The sequence below is a fragment of the Chiloscyllium plagiosum genome, unplaced genomic scaffold (genome assembly GCF_037043375.1).
Source record: "Chiloscyllium plagiosum isolate Xiang-an unplaced genomic scaffold, Cpla_swu_hap1 HiC_scaffold_4, whole genome shotgun sequence".
Taxonomy (NCBI): domain Eukaryota; kingdom Metazoa; phylum Chordata; class Chondrichthyes; order Orectolobiformes; family Hemiscylliidae; genus Chiloscyllium; species Chiloscyllium plagiosum.
The window spans coordinates 140,882,200-140,897,296 of NW_028270142.1; the positions used below are offsets into that span (position 1 = coordinate 140,882,200).

At 44.0% G+C, this 15,097-nt stretch overlaps 1 long non-coding RNA gene across 1 annotated transcript; it reads left to right on the forward strand.

Annotated features, from left to right (window-relative positions):
- The first annotated feature begins 47 nt into the window (after positions 1–47).
- Positions 48–12,258, forward strand: LOC148150494 (uncharacterized). The gene is made up of 3 exons (XR_015757057.1): positions 48–436; positions 703–812; positions 11,990–12,258. It is a non-coding gene; the product is annotated as an uncharacterized LOC148150494 (long non-coding RNA).
- Positions 12,259–15,097: the final 2,839 nt, after the last annotated feature.

The following is a 15,097-nucleotide window of genomic DNA, read 5'->3' on the forward strand; positions in this document are numbered from 1 at the left end:
TCCCAACACCGCTTAATTCCCCTCGTAACTGCTGCCCTTTTCCGGAAAGTCGGAGCTAAAAGAAACACTTTCACTTTCGGTCATGCGAACAGCTGTGTACACTGCAGGGTGGGACTGGCTGCTCCCTCTCACACTCAGTCTCTTACGCTGTTTTCTACCAGAACCTTTCCAAAGGGGTCGTGATGATGAATCTCATGGTGAAAAATCTTCACTTCAAATTGATGCCTTTTTAAGAGAGAGCGAAAAAATAAACAGCAAACTGTGGCCCTAATCAGATACAAAAGGGCAGATTGAATAGAAAATGTGAAAGTGAATTTAAACAGCATTAATTTTAAAAGTTTTTGCTTTGTTCGGTAATTAGACGATTAAAAAATAATGACAACGCGAAAGAATTAGACTCCACAGTTCTGTGCCAGAGAGATGAATATGTAAAAAGGTAAATTATTGGGGTGCTGGAAATCTGAAACAAAAACAGATTGCTGGAGAAACTGGCAACATTTGTGAAGAGAGAGAGAACCAGAGTTAAGGTTTGGAGATTGTTAAATCTCCTCAGGTTTGTTAGGGTTGGTTCATGGTGAGAATGCAGAGAGGAAGGAAAGGAGAAATGAGTCTTTAAGGGTCCGTGTTTGTGGCCCTGGTTGTTTCCAATCTACATTAATGATTTGGTCATGGAGACCTGATGCAATGTTTCCAAATTTGCAGATGACGCCAAGCGAGGTAGGGAACTGAGTTGAGAGGAGGATGCAACAGGATTTCAAGGGAATTCAGACAGGCCGAGAGAGTTTGCAGGAACATGGCGGATGAAATATAAGGTGGGTAAGTGTGAGGTTAAGCACTTTGGTGAGACAAGCAGGCATAGAGAACTTTCTGAGCCATGGGAGATTGGAAAGCGTTGATGACCAAAGCAAGTGGTCAGCACTTGGGACTCTGTGGGTAAAGGAGAGAGTGGATCATGTCACCTGGGCAGACTGTCAAAGTTGTTTGGCAGAATGCCTCACCACCATAACTTTCCAACAAGCACTAAGACATCACTTGGTTGGTGGTGCGAAGGGCACTGGCTGTGAGATCCTTCATGCACACCTTGTCCCCCATCTGTGACACTGCACGCTGCTCTTGAAGTGGTTGCGGGGTGGGCGGGGGAGGGTGTAGGGACTATCACACATCTCCTGCTTGAATGTACCTTTGCAAAGGAAGTCTGCAGAGGGATAGAGTCATAGAGCTATATAACACCGAAACAGACCTTTCAGTCCATCTTGTCCATGCCAACCAGATATCCTAAATTAATCTAGTCCCATTTGCCAGCATTTGACCCATATTCCTCTAAACCCTTCCTATTCATATACCCATCCAGATGCCCTTTAAATGCTGTAATTGAACCAGCCTCCACCACTTCCTCTGGCAGCTCACTCCATCCACACACCACCCTCTGCATGAAAAAGTTGCACCTTAGATCCCTTTTAAATCTTTTCCCCCTCACCCTAAACTTATGCCCTCTAGTTCTGGACTCTCCCAACCCAGGGAAAAGACCTTGTCTATTTGCCCTATCCATGCCCCTCATGATTTTATAAACATGCAGTGGTTTATGTTGCGGTTCATCCAAGCAGCTCTGTGAGGCAGGACTGTGTGCTCTACACTCTATTCCCCAGGACACACACCAAGACAAACATCAACTGCACTTGGAGAACCATCAACTCATGAAAGATGCTCTTTGGTCTGCTCAAAATTTGTTGGTCTTCCCAGGACACGGAGTTGACCCTGACCAAGTGTTGCAGATTGGCACATTCCAAGGTCCAGGACTACATGCTGAGGGATGCGCTAAAGCCTGGGGCAGCTGCCACCACGGCACAGTGGGGAAAGACCACTGTCTGAGGTCCTTCTGCCAAAGTTTAATGGGGGTCTGCTTAACTACTGGACCATCCCACTACCTCAAATGTATGTAATTATAGTCCTATTCAAGTAAGACATGTCTTTTGTTTGGATAGAGTCAAACTCCAATGTTTATTTGTTTCCTTGATATGCTACTGTATAGACCGAGCTGCATTGTGACTATGTATATAAAGATATTTTTATGAATTACACATATTTTTGAAATTAAATAGAAAGGTATTGATGTCCAAAGTGACCTGGGTGTCCTTGTCAATTAGTCCCTTAAGGCTAATAAACAAGTGTAGCAATCTATCAGCAAGGCTAATGGTATGTTGGCCAGTTCTGAAAAAGTCATACTGGACTGAAAAGTTTCACTTTGTTTTTCCCTCCACAGACCTGCTGAGTTTCTCCAGCACTTTCTGATCTATATTTCCAATCTCCAACATCTACAGTGTTTTGCTTTTGTATGAGTGTTCAGGCATCCTACTGTTCACCTTCAATATCTGTGGTCCACTCAAAGCAACCTTCCTGTGTTAGATCCAGCAGACATCCTGGATTCAGGATCAAGGAATGGGGAGTCACCAACTAATTCTTGATGACAAAGCCCATATGATCCATAGTAGGAGTGCTAAGCTTCAGGACAAGCTAGGGCTACTGAACAGCAAACCTTCATCACTGGGGCTCAGGATAAATCCATGACACACTTATAGAGAGACACAGGCAAGTAGACTTTGACCATCACTGAGGCAGGTTTTGTGAAATGAGTCTTGTCCCAGAAAATTCAGGAGTTTCCTGATGACCTGGGGATTTTCTGTCCTCTCCTCAGACTGCTGTTTTTGTTTTGTTAAACTGCACGTCCTCTGCCCAGAAAAAGTTAAAAATCACACAACACCAGGTTATAGTCCAACAGGTTTATTTGGAAGGATCATAGTGGGGCAGGATAATAGGACACAGATCCTCCCTGCACAGATCCTGCCCCATTATATACCTAGCGAAGGAGCGAGTGCTTCCAAATAAACCTGTTGGACTATAACCTGGCGTCGTGTGATTTTGAACTTTGCCCAGTCCAACAGTGGTATATCCACATCAGAAAAAGTTTGGCTTCCTCGGGGGAGGGACAAACCACTGCGAAAAGCTTAATGTTGGGATAGTGGGAGTATTCCTGGGGGTTGGCCCAGTTCTTGATCAGAGGTCGAAGGGAGTGCTAATTCTGGAAGGGGGAGGGGTAGTTTGTTCACAGTTGTGATTGGGGAGGGGGCTTTCGATCTCAGGGGTGACAAGGAGGTGGACTGGGAAGGAAAGCACCCCTGCTCCTTTCTGGCTCAGCATAAGCAGTGCTGGAAAAACAATTAACAATTCCACACGGCCTTCCCTGCCATCTGCAGCCACCAAGGTTAAACCTGAAAAACGGGTTTATCGAGTCACACAGCTTAATTATAATAATTCAATAACCAATCTGTCAAATGGGAGCTTATTGCTTGACCTTTCCCCGCTCCACCTCTCGGAGAAAGTGAGGTCTGCAGATGCTGGAGATCAAAGTTGAAACTTTATTGCTGGAACAGCACAGCAGGTCAGGCAGCATCCAGGGAACAGGAGATTCGACGTTTCGGGCACAGGCCCTTCTTCAGGAATGAGCAGAGAATGTCTACCCAACCTCGAGTGTTTCCCCGCTCCACCTCTACCCAAAGTGGAATTGGAGGATGGGTCTGCAGTATCATTGGGGTTGAGTGTTTTTTTGGAACTGGAGCATCATCAAATACTGAAGGGTGTCCTTACCGGGATTTCTGAAATCATTTGTGGGGGGGGGGGGGGGGTTGATAGGGTGAATAGCCAAGGTCTTTTCCCCATGGTAGGGGAGTCCAGAACTGGAGGGCATTGGTTTAAGGTGAGAGGGAAAAGATTTAAAAGGGACCGAAGGGGCAACCTTTTCATGCAGAGGGTGGTGCTTGTATGGAATGAGCTGCCAGAGGAAGTGATAGAAATGGATACAATTACAGCATTTAAAACGCATCTGGGGCAGGTGCATGAATAGGAAAGGTTGAGAGGGACATGGGCCAAGTGCTGGCAAATAGAGCGAGTTCAGCTTAGGAAGCCTGGTTGGCATGGGCCACTGGTTGGGCTGAAGGGCCTGCTTGCGTGCTGTATGACTCTGTGATTCCAATTTTCAAATATTAAGAACCCACCCCCATTTGAGTGGCCAAACTTGGCCCCACAATGACATGATTAAACTTTCAGTGATGAATTTAGTTGGACCCTAACACAAATACAAGACCTTCACACTGTTCAGTGCATTCCAAATGTGACCATGATGTGGAGGTGCCAATGTTGAACTGGGGTGGACAAAGTTAAAAATCACACAACCCCAGGTTTAATTGGAAGCACTAGCATTTCGAGCACCGCTCCTTTGTCAGGTAGCTAGTGGAGTAGGATCATGGGACAAAGGTGAGGCAGTTACAGAGATGCCATTTTCCTCACATGACAACATTAGGATTTCTGTGTTATGTCACACATCTGACTCTGGCCTAAACCTGTTGTAAAGCTGGTGCTTAAATAGCAATCATTCACCTCACTGTTATGTTTGAGAGCAAATTCTGCCCAACTTCCTTCAGTGTTGCTAGGTTCAAATCCTGAACGCCCCTCTCTAAAAGGTGTACCTACAGCATGTGGACTGTAGAGATTCAAGATTGCAACTCCACACCCCTCCTATTTTAGATTATACCCAAAGCGTCTACTTCTCCACCTCCTGATGCTGCCTGGCTTGCTGTGTTCTTCCAGCCTCCTGCTTGTTTACATCAGATTCCAGCATCTGCGCTTTTTTCTTCTCTAATTAATTTTGTGGATATTGGTAGTGTACAGGTATAGGCCTGTGATGCTGTCCGTCCCTGAATGCCTGAGAGGGCCAACATCAAAAGCAAGTGTCATATAACGAAAGTACAAAGTGTGGTGCTGGCAAACTGCAGGCCTGTGTTACCTGTGGGACCTGTCAGCAGATATAAGTCAGCATTCCAAGTCCCTAATTACACCAGCCTGAAACAAACACAGGGAGATAACATTGTTGGAAGGGAAGGTAACTTGCCAAATCCATCCATGCATTCACGAGACAGTGCCAATGCCAAAGCACAGATGTCAGTCAGGCCGATGGGGAAATTCCTGAAACATATAGCTTTCAGATTTGAATCTAAATGTCACCTGGAGTGCTTTCAATGTTCACAGAATCAGCCATGCTTCCCATGGCACGGTGACCACATTGTTTTTCAACCTTTTGGCCATTGGCAGCTATCCCTTCAGGCCCAATCTCTGGATCTTACTCCCAACCTTCCCGTTTCCTTTTAAGACATTTCTTAAAATTTCTCTGGCCATGTTTCTTTTCACCTGACTTAATAATCTCCTCAGCTGAAAAATGTGTTGCTGGAAAAGCGCAGCAGGTTAGGCAGCATCAAAGGAGCAGGAGAATCGACGTTTCGGGCATAAGCCCTTCTTCAGGAATTCTGAAGAAGGGCTTATGCTCGAAACGTCGATTCTCCTGCTCCTTTGATGCTGCCTAACCTGCTGCGCTTTTCCAGCAACACATTTTTCAGCTCTGATCTCCAGCATCTGCAGTCCTCACTTTCTCCCTTAATAATCTCCTCATCTGACTGAGTGACATACTTTGTTTAATAACACTCCTGTCAGGCACCTTGGGATGGTTCATTATAATGAAAGGCACTAGATGAATGTAGGTTGTTGTTTTTGTATCAACGCTAACAGGCTTAGATTCTCATACTGCCCAAAGTGAATTCCAGGGAGACACACATGGCTGTAACAGTATGGAAAGTGGACTGATCTCACGTGGGAGCAAGTTCCTGTCTGAGCCTCACTCACTGTCCTGACTTGGAAATATACAAACATAAGAACAAGGGACAAGTGCAGGCCATTCAGCCCTTTGGGCCTGCTCCACCATTCAATAGGAACATGGCTGATCTGCTTTTAACCTCAACTCTACGTTACTGCATATCCCCCAATAATCCTTCATCGCATTGGCCAAATGGGAATCTGTCCATCTCCTCCTTTAAAATATTTAAAGATTCTGTATCCACTGCCACTACAGCACAGTGACGGCAGGGGTTCAAGGAGGCAGCTCACCATCACCTCCTCAAGGAGTGATGAGGGATGAGTAATGATTGCTGGCCCAGGCACCTCTCACCACACCCCAAGGCAGATTGTAAAGAGAAAAGTTAAATCCAGTGATTGTGAATTGTGCTAATGAAACCTCATGTGGACATTGTGGGTGAGCTCCATGTTTGATGAGGGTCTCTCTCTTTTTAGAAGTTTATCTATTGCCTTTGGAAACTCAGCAAGTAGCCACAATCATTAAAGGGGCAGGGGATTATCAGGACAGGTATGTGTAAGGGGACAAAAGGTTTTCTTCAGCATGACTCTAGCTCTTTTAGAATGTAAAGGGCCCTAGGTTCATAGTTGTGGCTGTAAACATTCTGCTACACCAAGCACTGGAATATGATGGTAACTATGTGTATTCAAACACCAACACACAATTGTGTATAGGAAACTATAGACCAGCTAATTTGACATCTGTCCTGGAGAAGGTGTTAGAATTGATCCCTAAAGATATTATAGCTTTTTTTGTTCACTTGTGGAATGTGTGCTTTGCTGGCTAGGCCAGCATTTATTGCCCATCCCTTTGAGAAGGTGGTGGTGAGCTGTCTTCTTAAATCACCACATTCCATGTGCTATAGGTAGACCCACATTACCTCGGGGAAGGAATTCCAGGATTTTGACCCAGTGACACTGAAGTAAACAGTGATATATGTCCAAGGCACACTGGTGAGTGAATTGGAGGGGAACTTGCAGGGGGTGGTGTTCCCATGTATCTGCTGCCCTCGACCTTGTAGATGGAAGTGGTTGTGAATTTGGAAGGTGCTGTCTGAGGATCTTTGGTGAATTTCCATATTGCATCTTGTAGATCGTGCACACTACTGCTATTGGTGGTTGCCAGAATGGATGTTTATGGATGTGGTGCCAACCAAACGGTCTGTTTTTCCCTGAATGTTGTCAAGCTTTTTGACTGTTGTTGGAGCTGCACCCATCAAGGGCAAGTGGAGAGTATTCCATCACACTCCTGTTTTGTGCCTTGCAGATAGTGGATGGGCTTTGGGGAGTCAGGAGGTGAGTTTCTCGCCACAGTATTCTTAACCTCCAATCTTGTAGACACTGTGTTTATATGGTGAGTCCAGTTGAGTTTCTGGTCAATGATCACCCCCAGGAAGTTGATAGTGGGAGATTCGATAATGGTAACATTATTGAATATCAAGGGGTGTTGGTTGAATTGTCTCTTATTGGCGATGCCATTGTCTGGCGTTTGTGTGGTGCGAATGTTACTTGCTACTTGTCAGCCCAAGCCTGGATATTGTTCAGATCTTGCTGCATTTAAACATGTACTGCCTCCGTGTCTGATGAATGACAAATTATTTGAACATTGGGCAACCATATGGAAACATTCCACTTCTGACTTTACGCTGGAGGGAAGATCATTAATGAAGCAGCTGAAGATGGTTGAATCAAGGAAACTATCCTGAGGAACTCCTGCAGAGATGTCCTGGAGCTGAGATGACTGATCTCCAACAACCACGACCATCTTCCTGTGCGCCAGGTATGACTCCAACCATCAGAGAGTGTGCCCTCAATTCCCATTGACTCTTATTTTGCTTGGGCATTCAACCGACTGTGGCATCAAGAAGCTCCAGTAAAACTGGAATTAAATGGAATCAGGAAAACTCTGTTGGTTGGATTTATTCCTGGTAAGTAGGAAGATGGTTGTGTTCATTGGAGGTCAGTCATCTCACTCCAGGACATTGCTGCTGTACCTCAAGTACTGTCCCAGGACTAACCATCTTTAGCTGCTTCATCAATGATCTTCCCTCCATCATAAGCTCAGATGTGAGGATGTTCAGCACTATTCAAAGACTAGGGATCCACAAGCACCTCCTGACTCCCCAAAGCCTGTGCATCATCTACAACACACAAGTCAGGAGTGTGATGGAATACTCCCCACTTGCATGGATGGGAGCAGCTCCAGCAACATTCAAGAAGCTCAACACCATCCAGGACAAAACAACCCACTTGATTGACACTACATTGACAAATATCCACTCCTCCCAGTAGCAGCAGCAGTAGCAACAAGATACTTTGCACAAATTCACCAAATATCCTTAGACAGCACCTTCCAAACCCATGACCATTTCCATTTAGAAAGGCAAGACAGGAAAAAGGCAAGCGATGGTTTGTGGTATTTTCATTAGAATTTTAATTCAGAAATTCACCTAATTTTATGGGTTAGAATCTCACTGTGGCAGAAATTTGTATTCAAAAAAAATATCTGGAATTAGGAATCTGCTGATGACCATGAAACCTTTGTTGATTTTGGGAAATTCATCTGGCTCAATAATGTCCTTCGGGGAAGAAATCATTTACATAAGTGATTTGGATATGAACATAGGAGATATAGTTAGTAAGTTTGCAGATGACACCAAAATTGGAGGTGTAGTGGACAGCGAAGAGGGTTACCTCAGATTACAACGGGATCTGGACCAGATGGGCCAATGGGCTGAGAAATGCCAGATGGAGTTTAATTTAGATAAATGCGAGGTGCTGCATTTTGGAAAGGCAAATCAGGGCAGGACTTATACACTTAATGGTCAGATTCTAGGGAGTGTTGCTGAACAAAGAGACCTTGGAGTGCAGGTTCATAGCTCCTTGAAAGTGGAGTCGCAGGGAGATAGGATAGTGAAGAAAGTGTTTGGTATGCTTTCCTTTACCGGTCAGAGTATTGAGTACAGGAGTTGGGAGGTCATGTTGCGGCTATACAGGACATTGGTTAGGCCACCTTTGGAATATTGCGTGCAATTCTGGTCTCCTTCCTATTGGACTTGAAATGGTTCAGAAAAGATTTACAAGGATGTTGCCAGGGTTGGGGAATTTGAGCTATAGGGATAGGTTGAATAGGCTGGGGCTGTTTTCCCTGGAGCATTGGAGGGGTGACCTTATAGAGGTTTATAAAATGATGAGGGGCATGGATGGGGTAAGTAGACAAAATCTTTTCCCTGGGGGAGTCCAGAACTAGAGGGCATAGGTTTAGAGTGAGAGGGCAAAGATATAAAAGAGACTTAAGGTGCCTCTTTTTCAGGCAGAGGGTGGTACGTGTATGAAATGAGCTGCCAGAGGAAGTGGCATCTGGATAGATATATGAATAGGAAGAGTTTGGAGGGATATGGGCCGGGTGCTGACAGGCGGGACTAGATTGGATTGGGATAGCTGGTTGGCATGGACGAGTTGGACCAAAAGGTCTGTTTCCATGCTGTACGTCTCTATGACTCTAAATCTACCATTCTTACCTGGTCTGGCCCACATGTGACTCCAGACCCACAACAATAAGGTTGACTCTCAAATACCGTTTGGTCAATTAGGCATGGACAATGAATGCTGGCCTGGCTAGCAACACACACATCCTGTGAATGAATTAAAAAAAAGATATTCTGACTTGGAAATATATCACTGTTCCATCAGTGTGGCTGGGTCAAAATCCTGTAACATCCTCTCCAGGAGCCCTGTGGACATAAATACATTACAGGAGGTGCCTGACATCTGAATATCCCACTTACAAATACTTGTACTTATGAACAAGATCCTATAAGACCATAAGACATAGGAGCGGAAGTAAGGCCATTCGGCCCATCGAGTCCACTTCGCCATTCAATCATGGCTGATGAGCATTTCAACTCCACTTACTCGCATTCTCCCCGTAGCCCTTAATTCCTTGTGACATCAAGGATTTATCAATTTCTGCCTTGAAGACATTTAGCGTCCCAGCCTCCACTGCACTCTGTTGCAATGAATTCCACAGGCCCACCACTCTCTGGCTGAAGAAATGTCTCCGCATTTCTGTTCTGAATTTACACCCTCTAATTCTAAGGCTGTGTCCACGGGTCCTAGTCTCCTCGCCTAACGGAAACAATTTCCTAGCGTCCACCCTCTCCAAGCCATGTATTATCTTGTAAGTTTCTATTAGATCTCCCCTTAATCTTCTAAACTCCAATGAATACAATCCCAGGATCCTCAACCGTTCCTCATATGTTAGACCTACCATTCCAGGGATCATCCGAGTGAATCTCCGCTGGACACGCTCCAGTGCCAGTATATCCTTCCTGAGGTGTGGGGACCAAAACTGGACACAGTACTCCAAATGGGGCCTAACCAGAGCTTTATAAAGTCTCAGTAGCACAACAGTGCTTTTATATTCCAACCCTCTTGAGATAATTGACAACATTGCATTCGCTTTCTTAATCATGGACTCAACCTGCATGTTTACCTCTAGAGAATCCTCAACTAGCACTCCCAGATCCCTCAGTACTTTGGCTTTACAAATTTTCTCACCATTTAGAAAGTAGTCCATGCTTTTATTCTTTTTTCCAAAGTGCAAGACCTCGCATTTGCTCACATTGAATTCCATCAACCATTTTCTGGACCACTCCTCCAAACTGTCTAGATCCTTCTGCAGCCTCCCCACTTCCTCAGTACTACCTGCCTGTCCACCTAACTTTGTATCATCAGCAAACTTCGCTAGAATGCCCCCAGTCCCTTCATCCAGATGATTAATATATAATGTGAACAGCTGTGGCCCCAACACTGAACCCTGCGGGACACCGCTTGTCACCGGCTGCCATTCCGAAAAAGAACCTTTTATCCCAACTCTCTGCCTTCTGTCAGACAGCCAATCCTCAATCTATACTAGTAGCTCACCTCGAACACCATGGGCCCTCACCTTGCTCAGCAGCCTCCCGTGTGGCACCTTATCAAAGGCCTTTTGGAAGTCTAGGTAGATAACATCCATTGGGTTTCCCCGGTCTAACCTACTTGTCACCTCTTCAAAGAACTCCAACAGGTTTGTCAGGCACGACCTCCCCTTACTAAATCCATGTTGACTTGTTCTAATCCGACCCTGCTCTTCCAAGAATTTAGAAACCTCATCCTTAATGATGGATTCTAGAATTTTACCAACAACCGAGGTTAGGCTAATTGGCCTATAATTTTCCATCTTTTGTCTTGATCCTTTCTTGAACAAGGGGGTTACAACAGCCATCTTCCAATCATCTGGGACTTTCCCTGACTCCAGTGACTTTTGAAAGATCTCAACCAATGCCTCCGCTATTTCCTCAGCCACCTCCCTCAGAACTCTAGGATGTAGCCCATCAGGGCCAGGAGATTTATCAATTTTAAGACCTTTTAGCTTTTCTAGCACTTTCTCTTTTGTAATGGCAACCATACTCAACTTAGCCCCCTGACTCCCTTTAATTGTTGGGATATTACTCATGTCTTCCACTGTGAAGACTGACGCAAAGTACTTATTAAGTTCTCCAGCTATTTCCTTATCTCCCATCACTAGGCTTCCAGCATCAGTTTGAAGTGGCCCAATGTCTACGCTTGCCTGTCGTTTGTTTCTTATGTATTGAAAGAAACTTTTACTATCATTTCTAATATTACTGGCTAGCCTACCTTCATATTTGATCCTCCCCTTCCTTATTTCTCTCTTTGTTATGCTCTGTTTGTTTTTGTAGCCTTCCCAATCTTCTGATTTCCCAGTGCTCTTGGCCACTTTATAGGCTCTCTCTTTTTCTTTCATAGATTCCCTGACTTCCTTTGTCAGCCATGTCTGTCTAATCCCTCCCCGGATAATCTTTCTCTTCTTATTATGATTAGTTTTGAGGACCTGATATTCAAGCGCTCGCTCATACTTATGAATGGATATTTTATACTGGTATGTCATGCGTTTTAACTTGTGTGCAAATCAACTGAGGAATATACTCAAGAACTGAGCCTGTTGTAACCCAGGACGACCTGTAGGCAACTCACACCATCTTCTCAAGGCCAATTAGCAAAGGCCAATAAATGCTGGCATAGCCAGCAACAACACCCTCATCCTGTGAAAGAATTTTAAAAGATACTGTTACATTCCAGCAGAACAGGTTCAAGGATTCCGTCGGACTGCACGTTATGATGAGCTGCATTTCCTCGTACAGATAAGCTATATCCTTGTGAGAATCTCAAACTTTGCACATTCTTGCTTTCGCAGCTGTCATCCAAGAAACCCGCCCTTGCTCGGAAAATCCCTGACTACTCAGCGTTACCCCAGCACTGAACAACAATAAATTCTCAATCAGCAACCATAACTTTGTATCATGCTGAAGTGAACAAGTATCATTTTATACTGTCTTTAAAGCTATCATCATTGTAAAGACCTTTTGCACTGCAGATTTTATCTGCTTATCTCTTGTCCTTTACATATCGGTTTGTAAATGTTTATCAAGTGTTGTATTGATATAAATAAGTGAATAAAGAACTGATTTGTTAATATTCATGTCACCATCTGTTATTGTGTGATATGCCTGATCAGGAATTGACCTTCAGAGGTATTTCTTGCCAGAAACTGATCCATCATTTCCAAAACATACTGACGGTGGTTCTGTTATTGCAAAAGCTTCTGCAAATGTTGTTGACAACTTCCTGTCGACTTCACACAGGAAGTGTACATTCTGAAAACAATGATCACTGCTGGATTGCACAAGGTCAAAGGATCATTCACAAAGGGTAAAAAATTACATTTTGCACTCTGAGACAGGAAATGCTACTATCCAATCAGTGACTAGAACTGGGTAGTCAAGGTAGGCTTGTCAGGGTAGAATGAGATGCTTTTTTATTGAGGTGTGTACACACAGGGAAAGCAATGACCTCATGGTATTCTCACTAGTCTGTTAATCCAGAGACCCCAGAATCAAACCATACTGCCACAGATGATGGAATTTGAATTCAATTTTTAAAAATCTGGATGATGACCATGAATCCATTGTCAATTCTTGGAAAACTAATATTCTTTAATGTCCTTTGGGGAAAGATAACCGCCATCCTTATCTGTTCCACACCCACAGCAAAGTGCTTGACTCACAATTAGGGACAGGCAATAGATGCTGGCCCGGCCAGTGACATGAATGAATTAAAAGAAAATACAGTTTACAGTATACAGAAGTTCATTGTGAGTTCTTGTGTCAGCTGTGGCTGACTCTGGTCCCTGGGTCAAGCCCCACCTCCAGGAAGTGAGCAGAAATATTGAGGTCACTGTACCAGTGCGTTATTGTGGGAGCACGGCATTGTAGGTGATTTGAATTTTAGATGACACAGTAAATTGCCTGCTCAGGGGTTTAAAAGCCTGACCATTTAGAAGGAAAGCAGGAGAATTTGCTCTTGCTTCTGAGCAAATATTTAGCACCTCAAACAGCAGGACACACGCCAATCAAATGATCTTGTGATCATCACACTGTTAGTCGTGGAAGATGCTGTGTGTAAATTGGTTGGTGTGTCTTCTACATTACAATACCACAGAAGAACTCAATTAGTTATGCAGACCACTGAGATATCCAACAGTTGTGAAAAGTATTACAGAAATTCAACCTTCCTTTTTTTTCAGACATATACTGATATGTCTGGGGCAACACAGTGGCTCAGTGGTTAGCACTGTTGCCTCACAGCACCAGAAACCCGGGTTTGATTCCGCCTTGGACAACTGTCTGTGTGGAGTTTGCACATTCTCCCCGTTTCTGCATGGGTTTCCTCCAGGTGCTCCGATTTCCTCCCACAATCCAAAGACATGCAGGTTAGGGTGAATTGGCCATGCCAAGTTGCCTATTGTGTTCAGGGACATGTAGGTTAGGTGCATTAGTCAGGGGAAATGTAGGGTAATGGGTCTGGCTGGTATACTCTTCAGAGGGGCGGTATGGACTTTTTGGGCTGAAGGGCCTGTTTCCACACTGTAGGGCTTCGAATTCTAATTCTAATTCATGCTTGATGGGAGGTAGATACTGGTAATTGAACCTATTGGAAATTGGGTATTCATTTAAAACTGAGTTCTTTAAAGTATTCCTGTGTAACTGGCCTCCCACAAGCATCAACGAAAGATTTATAGAGTGCCACACAACCTTATTATGGATGCAGTGTTGAGAAAATGAGAAGGTTTTATTCTTGGAAGGAATGAAAGCCAACTTTCAAAGGAGATGGGCAAAGGGGCAACGATCATCCATGGGGTTATTGGCTAAGAGAGGTTTAGACAAGTGCTTGACTGCATTTATTGACAGGCCACAAAATAAAGTATATCAAATGGACAGCTGGGGAGATGTGGTTATGAGCAAGAGGATACGAGGGATGAACAATCATCTTCTTGGGAGAAAGACAAGGAATTCCTCTCCATCAGTCCGAGGGAAGAACAAAGACTATGTCTTGGCAAAGATAGCACAACATTAGAGACAAAAACTCAGTAGTCCAAAACCACCCACTGGTCTCTACCATTTTACACAATGGCTTCAGGAATGGTAAAAAAATCTCATCTGTCATGGGTTACCTCTTTCTTTGTCCATCTGAAAAGTGCATCATAAATAAACTGCAGCTACTCAACAAACTCAGTAAACTTTTATAAAATTGCTTACAAATGGTCAACTGCCCTCTCTAGGTAACTGTGATCAGGAAGCTCCCCAAAATTAACAAGATCCCATGAGCCATGCCATTTGTGCAACTCTTTCAATTCCAGCACTGGAATGGCCAAATTGTTGGTGTTATCCAGAATAAAAGACACTTTGAATAGGTTTGTTTAAGAAATTCCAAAATAACTCGTATTATTAACAAAATTTGTGCTTAACAAAGTGGCAAAAGTGGTTACCAAATACACAAAGTTATGGAATTGAACAATATCCCTTTAATCACAGTCAAACACTTACACATAAGAAACAAGACGATATAGTTCTGCAGATATTATATATCTTTTAAGTCTTTTAAAATCTCTCTCCTCTCACCTTGAAACTATGTACCCTAACCTTGAAATCTCCCATCCTCGGGAAAGGACATCTGCCCTTCACTTTATTTTTACCCTCTTGATAAACCTTGATAAGGTCACCCCTTAACTCCTGCACTCCACAAAAAAAAACAGCCCCAGCCTATCCAGTCTCTCCTTACAACTCAAACCCTCCATTCCTGGCAACATCATGGTAAATCTCTTTTGAACCCTCTCTATCTTAATAATATCCTTCCTCTAACAGGGTGACCAAAACTGGACACAGTACTCTAGCAGTGGCCTCGCCAACAGCCTGTACAATCTCACATGATGTCCCAACTCAAATGTCAGAGCAATAAAAGCAAA